Source organism: Mustela lutreola, chromosome 17 (assembly GCF_030435805.1).
Source record: "Mustela lutreola isolate mMusLut2 chromosome 17, mMusLut2.pri, whole genome shotgun sequence".
Classification (NCBI taxonomy): domain Eukaryota; kingdom Metazoa; phylum Chordata; class Mammalia; order Carnivora; family Mustelidae; genus Mustela; species Mustela lutreola.
In genome coordinates, this window is record NC_081306.1 from 35838492 (window position 1) to 35856999 (window position 18508).

At 61.9% G+C, this 18508-nt stretch overlaps 1 protein-coding gene across 2 annotated transcripts in view; it reads left to right on the plus strand.

Annotated features, from left to right (window-relative positions):
- Window positions 1–5051: 5051 nt before the first annotated feature.
- The window catches only part of AMZ1 (archaelysin family metallopeptidase 1), a 33780-nt gene continuing 20323 nt past the window's right edge, over window positions 5052–18508 (plus strand). Inside the window, exon 1 of one of the 2 annotated variants that reach the window (XM_059154218.1) lies at window positions 5052–5446. The gene's annotated coding sequence lies outside the window, so the exon portion shown is untranslated. Of the gene's footprint in view, window positions 5447–18204; window positions 18315–18508 lie in introns of those variants that run through there. The other variant, XM_059154219.1, reaches the window with a different exon arrangement.

Genomic DNA, 18508 nt, shown 5'->3' on the forward strand with positions numbered 1-18508 from the left:
CCGCTGAGTTAGCCTGTGTTAGACTGCCCTGGGGGGTAGGTTCCGGGCCTGGTGGGGCTTGGAGAAACATCTGCAGAAGGATTTCTCTGCTGAACAGCCACGTGCTTCATGGGTGTGTGTTGGGGCGTCTCCACTTGGACCCACTGTACCCCAGGGATGCCTAGACGTCAGAGAGCCAACAGCTCAGGCTGGAGCATGTCCGGCCCTGGATTCCAGCCCCCTGTGATTGTGACCCCGGGTTGGACCAAGGCCAGGCCTCCAGCCTCTGAACCCCCAAGATCACCATATACTCGTAGTGACTGACAGCTTGCTGTGTCAGCCGGCCGGGCAGGGAGAGCTGCTGGTAGCGTGGCAGGGAGTCGGGACCCGGGCTGGTGCCCAGGGGCTGTACGGCTACACCGGGGCCAGCTCTGCCGCCTCCAGGTCATGGGACCTTGGGCACGTCTCTACCTCTAGGAACCCATTTTCTCATCTGTGAAATGGAGAATCTCCCCTTTGCCTCCCACAGATAAGTGTCCTGGAGTTTTGAAGCAGCTGGCCTGGTCAAGAAAGAACTCCCAAGAGAAATTTAGAAACGTTTTTAATGAAAAGAAAGTAAAAATACAACTTATGGCAGTTTGTGGGATGAAGCAGAGTGCTCAGAGGGAAGGTTACAGCCTTGAGCGCAGAGATTAGGAAATGAGCATCTCAAATCAATAGGTTCTACCTTTGATGAGTAGAAAAAGAACAGAATAAATCTAAAGCAGAAAGAAAAGAGGAGTCAAAATTGGAGCCGAGATCAGTGAAATTGAAACCAGGAAAGGAGTAGAGGAAATCACCTAAGCCAAAAGCTGATCCTTTGTAGAGATCAGTAAGAGGAATTGAAAAGAGAGGATATGCAAGGGACTAACCCCCGAAATCAAAGTGGGGCGCTCACTGCAGGTGCTGCAGACACGGGACACCCGCCTGGAATAACGGTAACGGGATCCTGCGAGCGGGTTCGTGCCACAGACTTGACCTCGATGAGACAGGTCGATCCCTTGAAAGACACAATCTGCCAAAACTCACCCAGAAAGAAACGGAGGATTTCCGTAGGCCTGTTTCTGATAAGGAAACGGAGTCAGTAGTTCATAGCTTTCCGAAACCGAGCAGGGGGCCCGGGATGGGTGCGCTGGTGAGCTTAGCAGACACTCGGAGGAAAGGAGCGCCAGAATGCTTGTCTGGTGAGGCATCACCTGACTCCCAAGTTCCACAGAGGCTCCAGGAAAGCGCAGGAGACCAGGATGCGGTGAGCAGAGGCGGCAGGTGTCCAAGCACTAGCACTTCGAATCCCATGATGTAGGAAAACACCGCCACTGCTGCTGCCACCTGGTGGGACCCATCCTGGGGCGTGCAAGGCTGGGTTAGCCTTTGAAAACTAATGTAAGCTAGGCTGCCCACAGGCTAAAGGAGAAAATTCAGATGCAGAGAAAACATCCATAACCACTGCCCTGTCCTCCCCCAGATGAAGGCCCCAGAGACTTCCGGAGGGAGAGAGAGAGGTGCGGACAGCAAGGTCAGCTGCTCTGGGAGCCTGCTCCGTGGGAAGCCACCGCAGCCATCCCGGGCAGGCTTTGCGGTCACGGTGCAGGCCCAGTGCTTTCCACCTGCCCACGATGGGGGTCGAGTCCTGGCTTCGCCACTCACGGGCTGCCGTGTCCTGGGTGGCACCCTGCCTCCCCTGAGTTCTGTGTGGGCCGCCCCGGAGTATGGAGAGCCGGCGGGGACAACATGGTGTGTCGCTCACAGCGAGGGGGGGGTGGGTGTGTTAGTTTCTTGCCTTGCTCCTTCCTCTTTAACTGTTGTGTCCCCAAGGTCACATGGATTGGCCTGCTCTCCTGCTCTGCCCACCTCCTTCCCCTGGCTTCACACACCACCCTCACGCTTCTGCCCAGGCTTCTCCTCTGAGCCCTGGACCTGCATGTCCACTGCCCACGGGGTCAGCTGCCCTGGGACAGGGAGAGGACACTGTACACATCCTAACACTTCCCTGTGTCTGCTGCCTCTCTGTGGGTTCCTGCAGCCACTTCCTCATGGGTCTCCTTCCACTGGCCTTCCCTCCCTCCAATCTGTTCTCCCTGGCTGCAGAGTGAGCTGTCTAAACCTGGCCGCAGAGTGAGCTGTCTAAACCTGGCCATTGTCCCTTCCCTGCCCAGAACCGGCCATGGCTCCCCGTTGCCAGCAGGCTGCACACAAGGCCTTTTGGGCCAGGCGCCCGTCAGGCTGTCCTGCACGATCTCTCACAGAGCCCTGCCTTATTCTCCTGGAGAATCACCCACAGGAGACTACGGGAGTCATGGGCGGTGGCTAGATCTCTGGGCCTCTCCTTTTCAGCTTCAGCAGGTGGTCTGCGGGGGGCCCAGGAGCCTGCATGGACAGCCAGCACTGCAGGAGAGGCGGGTGATGACCATCCCTGTCTCGCTTAGTCCTAAGATGTCATCCTGTGCCTGTCCTTCTGAGGGTACACTGACACCAAGACTCTAAGCAGACAACTGTTTTCTGCCAGCACGTGGCAGTCCACTGAGCACGTTCCACAGTCCCCGTCTCCCGCTGCCACGGCCGAGAGCTCCCTGTCCATCTCACTGCTGTCTTTTCTCTGTGACTTCTCTTAGCACTTGTCTCCTTGTCTTTGGTTTTCTGCAATTTTACTATCATGTAGGTGAGGGGTTTTTGTTGTTGTTGTTGTTTTTTGTTTTGTTTTGTTTTGTTTTAATTCTTGGGATTCACTGGGATTCTTGAATCTAGATTTTCTTCCATTAGTTCTGGCAAATTCTCACCTGCCGTTTTGGATGTTGTCCCTGCTCCGTATTATCTCTCACTTTGCCTAGAACGCCAGTAAATACCTGTGATCTCACTTTTCCCTTCACATATCCTGTCTTTTTTGATTTCTCTGTGTTCCGTTCTCTCTGTGCTTTTTGGAAAATCTGTCATCACTTCATAGAGCTTCTGCTGTGTGCTGGTACTTTCAAGCTTGCCTTTTTGTCTTTGAACACAGCAAGCTCCATTGTTTTATGGCCTGGGTCTACCTACACTAGTCGTAGTGACACTAGCGGCTTATTCCGCACCTTAAGGGGGCACGGCTGAAATACAGGTTCCCTTGCTGCCCACAGAGCGTTTCTGTTCTCGGCGGCTTTCCTCCTGATGGTGAAAAGGGACCCAGGCCCCTCTGTTCTGGTGCCTTATCACCAGCCCACAGCTCCTAAGGCTCCTGTGGGCTTGGGTCCCTGCCAGGCATACAGAAAAGAGAGAAGAGCATGAAGGATCAAACAGGAGTGGCTTCGTGGGCTGGGCGTGGAAGGCCCACGTCCCCACGTATGTTCCCTGGCCCGGCTTCAGTCCCGTGGTCATGCCCAACAGCGCCGCACTCTGGGGAGCATGGCGGTGGGGGGAGAGTGACTGGGCCAGCCAGCTGGGATCTGCCACAAGGTGGGACAATCCCAGGATCCAAGTCTGTCTCCGTGCCTGCCTGTGGCTCCTCGTTTCCACCCGTTGTTGGCCGCTAACCGTGTGCTCGTCCCTGGTTCTCCAACACCTGGAGGCCTAGGGTGAAGGGGAAATTTTCTAGGGAGGAGCTCAGTGGGGACCGCCCCCAACCCACACTCACAGCTCGAACCTGGGAGCCCCACCCACGTACCGTGGCCCTGGGTCTGAGGTCACTGTGGGTGCAGCTCCCTGGGGTTCCCAGCAGGATCGGGGGGCAGGTGTGATTCTGACCCATCCCCACCCGAAGAGCGCAGTCCTTCAGGTTTTCAAGTTTAGAGCGAGAACTGGCTCTGACTTCTGCCCTCTGACCCCACTGTGGGAGTCATGGGTCGTGGGCCCTTGGAGAGGAAAACTCCGAGAATGAAAGCTCTGATCCAGCCGGATCCTGTGGCCATGGCCTCAGGCATGTCCTCCACCCTCTTCCACCTGGGAGCTGGGAGGAATAAAGCCTTCCTCTGTGTGCCGTGGGCTCCTGGGAGGCAGGGGGCTGGCCCCTGGTAGGTCTGGGTCCTGCCCACACACTCTGGGCTGGTCCTTAGCAGCCTGGGGGTGGGGGGCATTTAGGGCTCTCACCATGTGCTGACTGTGGGAGATTGGCGGCTGCTGGTTGGGGCCCTGGGGAAGGGGTGTATCAGTTAGCTCCTGCTGTGTAACAAGCTCTCTAGCCAGTGACTTGGAACGGTAACGTTTGATTGTGTCTAAAGGGCCTGGGGGGTGCCCCCCAAGCATTGCTACTTCTCTAGGCTTGCTCTCCTGCATCTGGGCTCCGCCAGTGAGTTGGCTGGGGGCTAACTGTTCCCAGGTGGTCTCAACGGGAATGGCCCAGGCCCCCTGTGCTCTCGAACCTTCCAGCAGGCCAGCCCGGGCTTGCTCTCATGTGATCCCTCCAGGTCACAGAGAGCAGGGCCAGGCACACACCTCCCCGGGGACCTGAGCTCCGCACTGCCACAGTGTCTCGTCCGTCACCCTTACTGACCCAACCATGTCACGAGACAGGCTCAGATTCAAGGTGGGATATGGGCTCCACCTCCCGACAGGAGTTTCTGCAAAGGGCACACGGGTGATTCAGGGAGGGCTGGAGAATTGGGGTGGCTTTGGGGTTGATCTTCCACAGAGGGGGAGCCCTGAACCCTTGCCCCCTTGAGCCGGCCTCCAGAGGGTAGGGGGAGACTGGGCCTTGGTGCTCCCAGAGCTGCTCACCTGCCTGGGATGCGTCTTCAGCGGGCCAGTGGGAATAATAGTCCAGCCTCAGGACACCACACCAAGTCCTTTGGGAGCCAGGCCCACACCCAGGTACTGCATGGGAGATTTGTTGAAGGACTGAGTGACCAAAGTCAGCCCGCAGTATGTAGCAAGAGGAAAATCTGTGTGCAAGCCTGGTTCAGGGTTTGGGGGGGCTGTCTCCACAGCGAACCACACCCCCCTTGCCTGCCTGGGAGCCTGAGGGCAGAGACCTTGAGCCTTGTCCCCTCTGTGGAGACAGTCTTCCCTGCACTCGTCTGTTCCCGTCAGAGCCAAGATGTGTCGCCATGGAAACTGCTTGGCAAACACGCCAGCAGGCAGAGGCGGCAAACAGCAGCTTGGGCGCCTGTTGCAGTGAGGGTGGCGGGGATGGCATGAGCGAGCGGCAGCCCGGCAGCGCGTGTGTGACCTGTGTGTGGGGGGAGGGCAGTGAGGGCTCGGGCGGGGCTGCCCGCAGGTGGGCGCAGCCGGGCGTGCCCTGTGCACGTGTGCGGATGGAGGCTGGTGTGTCTGAGCCCGTGCGCTGGGCGTGCCACGTGCAGACCGGCCATGTGCAGGGGCGGGGCTGATGGGCCACAAGGCTCGGCCGCGCACCCGCCTGGTCTGAGTGCTTCGTAGGACACGGACGGGAGCGCGACAGAGGTGGCCTGGGCGTCCCAGCCCACAGCGCGCCATTCCGCGCCGAGGACCACCGCTGAACCAGGTGAGGCGCGTGTGAGGAGGGCTCCTGGGAAGAAGTCGCGCTCGGGCTCATGGTGGAGTGGGCGTCGCCCCTGCCAAGGGGGCCTGGCGGCTCCCGGTGGAAGGTGCTGCCCCGCAAGGGCCTGGATGTGGGCTGGGAGGGAAGGAGGCGGCCTGGAGCAGGCGGGGAGGGCACCTGCATGGGGAGGGGCTCCGTCCCAGTTTGGGAACCCCAGGTGAGGGCTGCGGGATGCCTTCTAGGCAGAGGGACCCCAGAGGCAGAAAGAGGGTAGCGTCTGGGACACACAGAGCACGTGTGGAACATGGCGGGCCGAGGGGCTCCAGGGGGAAGCCTGGACTTCGAGAGCAAGGGGACTTCTTCAGAGGCCTCTGTGGGGCGCGTGGCCTGGAGGGGCCTGCGGGGAGGCCTGGGCCATCCCCCAGGTGAGGTTGGGCAGTCTGGCTGGGGCTAGGGCCGGTCAGGAGATCCCCTGGGAGTTGACCAGAGGCTCCCCGGTGACCGTGGGGATGAGGGAGTGTCTCCTGGGTTGGGAGATGCTGTGGGGAGAGGGCATGGGGGGAGGCTTGGGTGTGCCCCTGAAGGAGGGGTGATCGTGGCCCCGGGGCTGCCCCACCAGGAGCTCCCAGAACAGGCTCAGAGCTTGGGGCTCGGACTGGCCGGACCCCACCGCTGCCTGGGGCTCCAGCTCCTGCTGCTCCGGCCCTCCTAGTGGGGCGGGTGTGCACTGCACCCAGCAGGCCCGTCTGGGAGACCCCGGCTCCAGGTGGGACTTCCTGACACTCAGGGAGCGCGCCCGTGTCCTTGGCACCCACTCCCAGCCGCTGTAGCTCCGGGGCCGGGGTGTGGATGTGGCTGCGGGGGGGCTCACGGCCTTACCGGGAAAGGGGGCCATGCAGCTGTACACCTCATTCCGGCTGCCCTCCCTGCTCTGGCTGGTGGGAGACGCCATGACACCAGCTTACTGAACCCCTGCAGCCCAGTAGTGTCTGGCCCCACTCAGGACCCCTCCCCTGCCACCTTCCCTGACTGAGCTCCTCCTCCAGTGCTGGGCCTGCGCAGCCTCAGCTGGGCCCTCGGGATGGAGCTGTTACGCCAGCGGCTGCTGGAGCCCAGAGCAGGGACTGTGGTCCCTAGGGCCCAAGTGAGCCACTTCTGGAGTCCAGGTGACCCTGACGGGGACTGATGTCCCCAGGACACGGGGCTGCCTCCCCCAGAGAGGGTGTCCCAGCCTCCTGACCACCCAGTATCTCTGAGTCTCTGAGAAGAGTGGGGGGACTCTCTCTGGTCCCCTGACCTCTTCAAACCAGGAGAGGCAAGGGGATGCCCCAGAGGGAGGCAGACACAGGTGGAGGGGACGTTAGCCAGAGCAGCCCTCCTGGACCCTCACTGCCCCCTCAGGCTTGGCCGAGCCCATGGGGAGGGCCCTCCTTGTGTGGTGTGTTGGGGTGGCCCCTTGGTGCCTGGCTGCTCTCTGGGGGCTCAAGGACTTTGTGAGCTGGCTCAAAGGGATATTGATCCGAGCTCGAAGGTGGCCCTCCCAGGCTGGGCCCTTCTGGCAGCTCCAGCCCTGCTCTGCCCCTCACTCCCATCTCTCCCACCTCCAACGCCAAGGGCTTTTGTCCGCCCACCCCCCCACCAACCCGTGGCCTCCAGAGCTGGAGGTGAGGAGTTGCAGCTCCGGGAGCTGGGAGTGCCCGGGAGCCCAGCGTGCTGGTGGGTGGGCAGGGGCTGAGCTTCACTTTCCAGGGACCACAGCTTAACTCCAGGAGCACTGCTGGGACCGGAGGCCTGGGGGAGCTGGGGCACGGGCAGGGAGGCCCTGAGTCCACATCCCTGCTCCATTCGAGCTGACCCCAGGTCCCACTGAGCAGCAGGGTGAGATCTTCCCACAGCCTGGGCCTGATGTTCCCGCCTCCCCCGCACAGCTCCCAGGGGACCTAGTGGGAGACACGAACGTCCGTGCGGGCTGTCGGTCCCCTTGCCTTTGTTCCAAGGCCCCTGACCACCCCCGCCCCGCCCCCCATGTCGCCCTGCTCCCCTTCCTGAGCCCTTCATCCCCCTAGTCCCTCGGATAGTGCTTTCCCCAGAGGCCCCACCCACTCTGACCTGCAGTCCCCCTGGCCGGCAGGACCCCTGTGCCCCTGAGCCAGGCCACTCGTCCCCCTCACGCTGCACAGGCTCTCCAGCGCCGACCACAGTGCTCTGTCGGCCCTTGCCGTGTCTGCCGCCCCCCCCGCCCAGCAGCTGGCACGCCGCCGCTGTCTGAGCTTGGCTGGATGACGGCTGCTGCGTTCTCGGGGCCGACGAAGTGCTTCCTGGCCCCAGCAACAGCCCTGTGGACGGGTTTCCTATTTGCAGCCCGGGATCAGCTTCCTGAGGCTACGACGAGTCCCACAGACCACAGGGCTGGGAAACAGCCAAGACCCATGTTCTCCGTCCTGGAGGCCGGAAGCCCCAGGCAAGGGGTCGCAGGGCCATGCTCTTTCTAGACACTCTGGGGGAGGGTTCTTCCCGCGGCCCCGGCCTCCCATGCTTGTCCTGCGTGTTGGCCGTGGGGGTCACCACGACGTGGCCTTCCTGTGTCGTCTTCTGTCACTGAGAAGGACACCTGCCATCGGATCTAGGGCCACTCTGATCCAGGATGATCTCCTCTTCAAGTTCTTACCTTAATTCCTTCTACAAAGACCTTATTCCCATTCTGAGGCTGCAGACGGGCCTCTACCCAACCCCTCCCAGGGAGCAGGTGCGGGGAGATGCGGGCGCTTCCCCAGACCCTGTCTGCCCGGGCCAGAGGATGGCAGTGAGCCTGGAGCTGGACTTTGACATCACTGCCTGTTCTGAGAACCAGCTCTAATGAGGAGACATCACTGGAGTGGTCTGGGCTCCGCAGCCAGTGTGTCCCGGGGGCAGCGCGGAGGGCGCGGACGGGGAGGCGTGTGGCTCCTGGGTCTCTGACCCCCACGGGGAGAACCCGGTCGTGCGTCCAATGTGTAGCCCCGTGAGCCAGACTCTGTTTGTGGGCATTTATCCCGAGGGGGAGAGAGTCGGACACACGGGCTGCAAAGATGTAGGGAAGTAAGATCAGCACAGACGGTGCACTCGTAAAATAGCGAGGAACCTGGGAAAAAAACTAAACATCCCAAACCAGGTGACTCGTCCACGAAACACCACGCTCCCAGGTGGGGTCGCCCGTTTCCACTCGTTGTCGGGGAGGGCACTGCCGCGGACCCCTGAGAAATAGGTTCGGACACGGAGCAAAAGGATCCTGTGAAGGATGTCCGGCAGCAAGTCGAGAGACGACCTCGCGAGGGTTACACGACAGGGTCTTCTTTGTTTCTCTTGCTTTTTCAGAGTTTTCCAAATCTGCTACAATGGACGTTTGTTGTCACATCATTTCTTACGGTTTAAGCAACAGACGCCCATGATGACAAATCCCTCAGCCATCCGTGGGGGCACTTGTTTGTCCAGACTGAGGCCAGGCAGACGGGTGGGCGGCTGGGGAGGGCCCGGGGGCCGGCGGTCCAGAGCAGGGCGACACTTGGCTCAAAGGGAGCCCTTAGCATAGAGGTTTCCGGAAAGAAACAGGGCAGCTTGGGGGCCAGACCGGAGCCGGAGCGGTAAGGCCAGCCTTCAGACGGGGCCTCCCCCTGCACGTGGAGCCCGCTCCTGCCACGGGGCTGCCGTGCGGGGCCGGGACCACACTCGCCGCTGGCCCTGGGCAGAGCCGGGCGCCGCTCTCACGGCTGCTGGCTGTGGGTGCCCCACGGGAGCCCGGATGCCCTGGCCACGGGAGAGAAGGGGGCCCCCCGCTCAGGGGCCTTGAGAACAGAGCCCTTCTGTCTCTCCCTCCGGCCGGCTCCCCCCGCCATCAACCCCAGGTAGGACCCTTGGGGAAGGGACAGAGGGACCTCATGGGAGTTGGCGGCGCCTGGCAGGGCAGAGCATTGGGGAGGAGCACCTCGCCTCCTGGAAGTCTGTGGAGAAGCTTCTCCCCCAACTACAGGGGCCAGGAGGCGGGAGAGGAGCCTGGGGTGCCCGCTCCCCGCCCTCACCTGTTCACTGAGCTTTTGGGGTCCCAAGCCAGTGCCCAGTGTGGTTGGGACTCAGGACAGTGGTTACTTGAATTGGTGGGTCTGTCTGGGCCCCACAGATGGGGGTATGGGCTGCACGGCCACACACACCCTGCCTGGCCCACTCCCGTGCTTTCCTGGGTGATGGCAGGCAGACGGCCGCGCAAGTGGACTCAGGACCAGGAGGTCCGTGTGCTGTCAGGGGGGAGGCCTGATAACCTGGGGCTGTGGGGCTGGGGCAGGGACCCCTGGGGAGGGACAGCAGGGAGGGAGCCCCAGGCATCCTGGCGTGTCTTGGTTTGGGGAGCTCAAGGTGGGGCACATTTGTAGCCGAGACAGGTGTGGGGTCCTGGGGCAGTGGCCCTCTGGGGGCCCAGGAGTCCCCTGACGCCAGAAGGGGACCTCACCCTTCACCCTATGGGAACCTCGTGCCAGGGCTGTCCCCAGGGTCTCTCCCCAGCTGTGCAGACACCCTCCCCCACACCTCCAGTGTCCGGACTGAGACAGGCTCTGAGTGCCGGGGGCAAGGCTGCTTCTGCAAACGGCGAGAAGGTTGTTCCCCCTGGTCTTTAATGGCATGCCAGGATCTGGTGTGGGCTCTCTGTACGATTGAAGGGACCATCGCCAGGGGGTGAGGGCACCTCCGGCCCCCACAGCGCAGACATCAGCCCTGGCCCCTCCCCCAGCATCTCCCAGACCCCATTCTAGAGCATTCTCTGTCTGCACTCCCGAGCTCTTCTGGTCTCATTCCCTGTCACACCACATCTCCTGAAAGAACGGTAGGGCCCCCCCGTTTGCCCCCTGCCAGTTACCCTTCACTCCTTACCACTACTCGATAGGACGGCTTCGTCCAGGGAAGGCCCCTGAAACCTGAGAACCTGGCCTGGAGGCCCCCTCCCCATCCTCCCTCCTGGACGGCCCTCCCCTCTGGGCTACCGGCCGCGCCAACACCCGCCCCCCCCCGCAACCATCTTGTCCCTGGTCCGTCCTGGCCACGCGGCCAGGAAGGGGTGCTGGCGAGGGTGTCAGGAGAGGGACGCGTCCACAGCATGGCGGCTCGTGCTCCAAACCCAGCGTCCCCCCACCTCTCCTCACCATGGCCAAGGTGTCCTACTAAACGGGTCTCAGACTCCGTGCCCCCAGAGCTCGTATTTCCTCCCGCTGGCAGTTACTGCTGCGCCATCTGGCCCATGTGCGAAAGAGGGATGAGCCCCGTCTTCTTCACCTGAGTGTGGAGCACGGCCCTGCGGACACGCACAGGGAAGCCCTCAGGACTCCAGACTAGGCCGGGGCGCTCCTTCCTGCTCACAGGAGCAGTGATGGGTGGGGTGCTCCTGTTCCCGTGGAGGTGGGCTGCCTCGGAGCCTCTGTGGCTCTCACCCACCCTTCGGGGGATATCTTAGGGATCCCCAACCTGACGCTTCCAGGGCAGGTGGCCTGAGGGCTCTGAGGGTCAGCCCGGTGACTTGGCCCCAAGCCACAGGCTGCATCCGTGCCATCAGCGTCCCAGATCAGGGGCCCCGACAGGCCCGGAAGCCTGGACCAAGTCTTCACTCCCTCCTGGTCCAGCTCAGAGGTGGTGCTGACAGGTGTTTGGGGGAATATGTGACCTCAGTCGGACACGAACGAAAGAGGTAGCCTTCTCTCTGACGGCATAAAGGGTTTCTCCAACCGGCACATACTCACTGACCATCTGCTACGTCCCAGGCTCTGATCCAGACGCCTCCCAGAGCACTCGAGTCCCCACGTGGGTTTATGACACGGAGGGAGGGAGGTTGGGAGGTTGGGAGGGATGGTGAGCAGGAAACCGGGCTCCGCTGCGCACAATTGTCGTATGAACTGCACACTGGACCAGGGTGAGCAGGGGTGAGAGGGAGGGGTCCGTGCACCGTGCACAGTCAGGGCTTCATGAGCCACGGAGCAGGAGCCAAGGCCACGGGGGTGGGGCAGAATGTTCCGGAAGAGAACACAGAGACCCGGGAGGAAGACCACAGCGACCGTGCCGGGTGGCGTCCGGAGCTGCGTGAGGTCAGGATGAGGACTGGGGCTTGGGACGAAATGACGTGATGCACCTCAGGAACCGCACGGAACTCAGTGTCCGTTTCCGGGACTCCCTGAGCCTCCATGTCCCCATCTGTAAAATGGGATGACAGGGCTTCCTGCCCACTGGGTTGGCATAAGGATTACCGGAGGTGACCACGTCATCCAGCTCCTGGCCCACCCCCTGGAGGGGACATTCAGTGTATCTAGGGAGGTGCAGGGGTACACATACTGAGTTTCAGGGGACTGTCACAGAAGCCCCCTCCAGCCGGAGCTCTGCAGGCGACCCAGCCGAGGGGCTGTTCCCACGCCCTGCCCTGTGGAGCCAGGACCTTTGGTGTCTCCGTCCTGCAGGTGGGAAAAGAGCTCAGATGGGAAAGGACTTTCCCTGGCCCAGCTGCCCGAGTACCAAGTCTAGATGGTTGACCACCAGCCCCGTGGCTCAGGATGATTCGTATGCCTCCCGGGGCTTGCTGGGAAGTCTTTGCAAAATCCTCCAGAGGAGACCGGTCCTCAGTCAAAGTTCTTTGGGGGCGAATGGCGGAAGCCCCTAAGGCACACCCAAGGCCACAGGGCCTCGGGTGGCCATCAGGGGTGGTTCCATCGAATCTAGAACATTCCCCGCTCTGCACTGAGGCTGCTCTCGGTTTTTTGTCCATAAAATGGGGACAACAGGGCTCAGGCTCGTTGAGATGCTGAAATGAGGGTACATGTGCAGAGCGCTCAGCGTGCCTGGCCCAGAAAAGTCCTGGAAAGTCATTTCATTCTTATAGGAGGACCGCCAAATCCAGGGGGAGTTCTGAGGGGCACGGTGACAGAACTGGGCGTGTGTCATATGCTGGAGCAGTTACTGGGGTAACTGCTGCCTGAGTGCAGGCTTACCTGCCTCACCTGGGGCCTTCCCTGGACTGTGCGGGCTTACCTGCCTCACCTGGGGTCTTACCTGCCTCACCTGTTTGGGTCCAGGAGCTCAGGCTCCACCCCCTGCCCTCTCCCATGTGTTTCTGGGAGCGGCGGGGAGTCCCAGGCATGCTCTGCCCGAGCTTCATGGAGGTCAGCAGCCATGCCTGGGGCCCGGGAGCTCCAATCAGCCTTCTGCCTGCTGGTGGACGGCGCGGGGTTCAGACGGCAGCAGCGAGCAGCCCCGCTTCTGCCTGGCGACCCCATCACACTTTCCCTGGGGTACCACCCTAGTTAGTCTCTGCCCCAGTGCTGACGTCCCACGGGGACCCCATGACAGGTGTTCCATGCTGCCCTCCGTCGCGCTGCTTCTGCCAGTTCCCAAGGATGCGGGGCTGTAAGGTAGGGATGAGGTGCGAAGGTCATGGGCATCACATGGGGGATGGGAAGCCTGGGGTATGGGGACCCCACGGGGGCCGGAGCGAAGGTCGCAGTGTCTGGGCTGAATGGGCTGCGGTGCAGCATGGGTCCGGTTGCATGAGCCCTGAGGACGCCCTGGGGGCGGTCATACCTTCTCTTAGCTGCAGGGAAATGGAGCTCCCCGCACAGCCCCGGGGCAGGAGGTGGGGAGTGTCAGGACAGCATGCCAGGGTGGTTTGGTGCAGGGTTGGTGCTCCGAGCTCCGCGCCAGAGCCAGACTTCCCAGCCAGCCCCGCAGAAGAGACACCCCACCGTGCAGGGGTCTGGGGAGGGACAGGGCCATTGGCAGCCCAGGACAGCATGGCCTAGGTGCTGGAAGCAGACAGGCAGCAGCAGAGTCCAGGGCGAGGGAAAGAGGGCATGGAGCCCCCTCAACCATGGGGTGGGAGGGACCCGGAGAAGCTCACCCCACGCAGGGCTCCTCCCCTCCTGCTCCTTCGGAGGGGCCTCAGGGACCCCTGTGCTCCTGGGCAGGGAGGCTCAGTGCGCTGTTACAGCCCCAGGAAAACAAGGCAGCAGGAGAGACACCGAAGTTAGGCGCATGGCTGGCGTCTGGACAGGGAGGGGCGCGGGGAAGGGAAAGGGAGGGCGTCCCGAGTCTAGGCTAGGGCTCAGGGCTCACCGGTGAAGGGAGCCGCAGCAGGAGACCCAGGTCCCACTCCTGGACCTCCGCCCCTCTGCTCTAAGCCCTGGGTTACCCCCTCGGCAAACGGAAGCCCTCGGAGCAGCACGAAGCCATCACCGTGCCTTTCGCGTGGAGCTGCTCTAGACCCCCGAGGACTGGGCCCCGGGCTCCTGAAGGGCTCCCTGCAGCTGCTGGGCTGTTGTGCCGAGCGTATTCAGAATAACAAGAATCAGAGTGTTTCTTGCCCAGAGGCTCGGGCCTCTGTCCAGTCCGACGGGGACAAGGGCGCAGTGCTGTGGGGTTGGGCAGCCTGTTCTTCCAGCAAAGCAGAGGCTGGGACAGGGGACATGGGCACCCTAGAGGTTCGGAGGGGTCGGCTGAATAGCATGGCCAAGGCCCCAGTGTGGAAGGGCCGTGCAGAGTCATCCCTGCCCTCAGGAGAGGACACGTCCCACCCCGTGTCCACAGTTCAACGTTCCCTGCTTCGGGGACGCAGTCAGCACATAGGAGCTCGGGCTCCATCGTGAGGCATGGCTCAGAGACACGGGCTGGCTGCCATCCAGCCATGTGGCTCCGTCTGAGGCCCTGGGACCATCACAGTGCCCGCGACATCGCACATCAGAGAGGCTCCCGTGGGACGATGCAGGAGGAGGTCAGGTGTGTCCCGTGCCCCGTGTCCTGCTGCCCTCACCCACACGCAGAGGAGCGTGCCAGAGGGTGGCACAGCCGGGACCGGCACGGAAAGACAGAGGGACTCCAACAGACTTGTGCCCAAGCTGGAGCCTCAGGTCCCAGTGACCTGCCAGCCTGAGCGCGTCTGAGACCAGTGTGGCTGTTCCTCCCAGGCTCTTTGGGCCCCTGGTGGCTGGTGGGGCTGGGGCCGGTGCCAGGACAGGGTGCATGGGGTTTCACCAGCTGGCGCCAGCCCCATCCCCCCCATATAGTTGCCCGCAGGTGTGCAGGAGTCTCAGGGAAGGAGGTTCGGGGAGAAGACCATGGTTCTCAGTAGATCCTGGACTCCCTACGCGGGATCCACGAGGCCAAAACTGTTCTCGCAACAAAGCTGAGGCCTAATGGGCTGTTTCCTCACACGTAGGCGGGCTACTCCAGGGGCCACGTGATGCCACATGTGGGGGCGTGTGCTGAAGGTGGCAGAACTTTGTCCTTGTGTTTGACACGTGTCTCGGTTCTAAGTTCAGAGGCGGTCGCTGTCGGCGGCTGTAGCCCACGTGTGCCAGAGCTCCTGGGGATCCCCGTGGTCTGTCTGCGTGGCGAAGCCCCAAGAGGCATCGCGGGCTGTGCACGGGGCCTGGCCAGCCTCCTTCAGAACTGCCGGCCACGTCTCCCCAAACTCTGGCACCCGGGTCTGTGCCTGAGGCTCCCAGACGCGCCTTCTGGGCCTTTCCCGTGCCACGGGACTGGGTTCTGTGGGGACGGCGGAACTGAGCCCAAGGTTTACAGTTTGGGTCCGATTCCCACCGGGGACCGACGTGGCAGGGCTGTTGGATGTTCGGTACAGAGGAGGCATTCTAGATTTCCTGGGGCTGTGCCTGGGCTGGGGGGGCGTCCGGGGGCCATGGACCCCAGAGCGGAGTGTGGTGCAGGGGATGTGGGCGAGCACACTGACACGGTAGCCCCTGCGGGGGGGGGAGGAGGACCTGGAAATGAGGCCCAGAGTGAGGCACACTGTCGCGGGAGGCAGGAGAGCCTCTTCCAAAGCCATGGAGCTGTGCATCCCCGGGCAGGTGGCTTCCCCTCTCTGGCCTCCGTCTCCTCGGCTTATACAGTGGGTGAATACTGGCAGCTACGTTTTGGGTAGTTGTGGGTCCTCGTGAGGTGTTGGGTCAAAAACCGAGCTTGGGGTTTACAGGATGGAGGCCCTGGGGAGCTCAGGGTGTGGACTTGGCAGGGGGCCGGGTTGCCGACTGGGGCTGCTTCCGTCTGCCCTTGACACAGGCCCTCCCAAGCGTCCAGGAAAGCCAGGCTGCGCTGAGAGCTAGTTTTTAGACTGCTGTCAATGATGGAAGGATCCCAAGCCGGCTGGGGCAGCAAGGGAATGACTGGGGGTGGTTACAGCTGGTGGGAATGTGTCACAGTCTTACCGGGTGCCCCGAGAACGCTCGTGAGTGGAAGGTGTGGGGAGAGGCGAGGGCGGAGGAACAGGGTCAGGGCACCCATGTCCAGAAATAAACCGTGAGTGTGCATGGTGTCGGGGGCTCAAGGCAGGCCCCCGTCCCCCGCCTGGGATGGTGCCTTTTCCCTCCTGCCCAGGAGGACACTGAGGCCCATAGGGTTGAAAGTCAAAGGGCTCCCTCAACCAGGGTCTCCTGAGCACCCTCTGTCCCCGACCCCCAGAGCCCTGGATGGCGAGGAGCTCACAGCCCACGCGGAAAGCTGGCCAGAGGGTCCAGCGTCTGCACAGTATGGTGCTGGCCCACTGGGGCGTAGGTGGGCAAGATGTGCACACGGAGCACCCCCCCACCCCCTCAGGGGGAGGCCAGAGCTCTCAGCACGGCCTTATCCGCGCCTGTCTCTCCATCTCTCCTCCCACCACACTGGTCTCGCTGCCCCTGAAGCTACCACGGGGCCTTAGCACCTGCTCCTTCACTTGGGACACAGGCCCCAGAACTTCCCTGGCCACTTCCAGGCTTTGGGGGCATCGTCTTCTCAGTGGGCCCCCAGACAGCTCTGCCTTTTCTCCCCGGGGCCATTTTTCCTCTTTTAACACCCCCTACCTGGTATCCACTTTTGCTACCTTGTACTGTCTGCCTTACGTCGCTGGAATTTAAGCTCCCGAAGGCCAGGGACTTGTGCCTGTTTGGTCCAGGGGGAGTTGGCCAAGCCCCATGGGTGAGCAGGTGCTCACGGACTGTCCGTCCAATGGAACGGACAAAGGAAGGAGGGAAGCTGACCCTGTGTGCCCTGTGCTGCACCCCCCCCCCCAAACACCACCTCCGGAAAGCCAGATCTTCTCTTGGGTCCTTCTGGCTCCATGGAGAGCCTGCCTGTGAGGGCCCCTCCCCAGACCGTGTGATTTGGTCTGTGTGTTTGTGCAGCTGATGCTTTCTCCAGGCAGCTACATGTCTATACCTTGTTGCAAATTGCCAGCTTTGTGCTGGAGTCCGGTGGGGAAGGTGGGGTCCCCGCTGGTCCAGGTGATGGGGGCTTCTGCTGCTCCGGCTGATGGGAGCCCACCTCTCTGGGTGATGGGATGCCCACCACTCTGGGCGATGCGGCTTCAGGTGATGGGGGTTCCCGGGGCTCTGGGTGGTGGTAGCTCCCACTGCTCTGGGTGATGAAGCCCACTATAGGTGCATTCCTGCCCCCCCCCCCCCCCACCGACTGTTCCCAGCTGGGTGGCTCTACATTGTCGGCTCCCTCTTGGAAATGTGGGTAGCAACAGTCCCACCTCCCCCAGGGTTCAAGCGGAGACGGCCCCACTTGGGACTCAGCGGCGAGTTGTATTGGCTGCTGACCCCTTCGAGCTCAAGGGTCATTGGCAAGACGGTTCTGAAAAACAGTGGGGCCATACGGACATGTGGTGCCTTCTGGGAATCTCTCCTGAGGACATAAACTCAGATCTGTGTACCAAGACGTCCATCACGGCATTTTGGAGGGGCAGTCAGGAAGAAACAGCATTTCTTTAAAGAGTAGTCTCACGCTGAGCGTGGAGCCCAACATGGGGTTCAGACTCCTGACCCTGAGATCAACAATTGGACACTGAACCAACTGAGCCAGCCAGGCGCCCCCCTAAAATGGCTTTTTTCCACAGAATGTCGAAGGACTTGGGGCAATGCTCATCATATACAAAATCGAAAGGACCTAAGCTTGCGTGCGGAATCAGGCCTGATCTCTGTTCTTAAAACACACACGGGCTCTCCGTCCCGGCCGGCCCCCGACTCCTCCAGGAACTCTGGAAAACAGGCCAGGGTATCTGTACGGATATATGTTCCAAGAAAACTTGGGAATTCCAGAGGATGCCATGGTGTATACGTGTGTATATTGGTGTGGGTTTGCACAGATGTCTGTGCACACACGTGCCTGTGTGTGTGTTTTCCAGATGAATGTTTTAAGTCAGGGTTAGCCAAAGGGGGTGTGGGCTCATTTCTCCATTCTTCCGCCCAAAACAAGGCCCGTTCCTGTTTTGGGGTTTTGCATCGCTGGCTTGACTTTCTAAACGGAGAGCGGGCCAAGTGCTGTTCTCCTCTGCGTTCTGATCCCCGCCCCCCCCCCCCCCCCCCCCCGTGCTCTGCTCTGTTACACGTTCGTCTTCTGGCTTCCTCCGTCGTCAGCTCCCTCTGCTGTGCGAGGCTCCCCTGCCCACGGCACACGCCTCTGGATGGAGACGGGAGCCTGCCGTCCACCGGAAACGTGGTAGCATTTCAGGGAGCCTGTGCAGGGAAGGGGCCCCGTCTCCCATGAGCTCGGATGTTCGTGTGCGCACTCAGACTCGCAAGGAGAACGCTGATCTGTGAAGGGACTTTGTCCCCTTCTCCCAGCCCATCTGTCCTCCCCTGTGTCTGCTCTCCCCGCCCTGTCGGTTCCAGCCCTTAAAGCGCTCTTTGTGGCTTGGCCCCATCACCATATTTATAGCTTTCTGTGGTTGGCACGTGTGCCCATGCCTCGCGTGTGCGGGGAAACCTCCGGGCCCGGTGCTGTGCAGGCTCCTGGCCGGCCGGGCGACTCGGGGAGCAGGCTTCCATCCTCGGGCATGCGGGGACCTGCCCGGAAGGCCTCCAGTTGGCACAAGGAGGTGCTGCGGGGCCCCAGGCGATGGGGTGCACAGAGGGACAGGAACGACTGGGTTTCTTCTTGGGGAGGCCCTTCCCCCGGCGTCTGAGGGCAGGTGGGGTGGGGGAGTGGGTGCTGGGTCTCCATGGAGACAGGGGCTGGGGGCTAGAGGAGGAGGACATACGTCCTTCTGTTCCCTGCCGGGTGGGAGGGCCG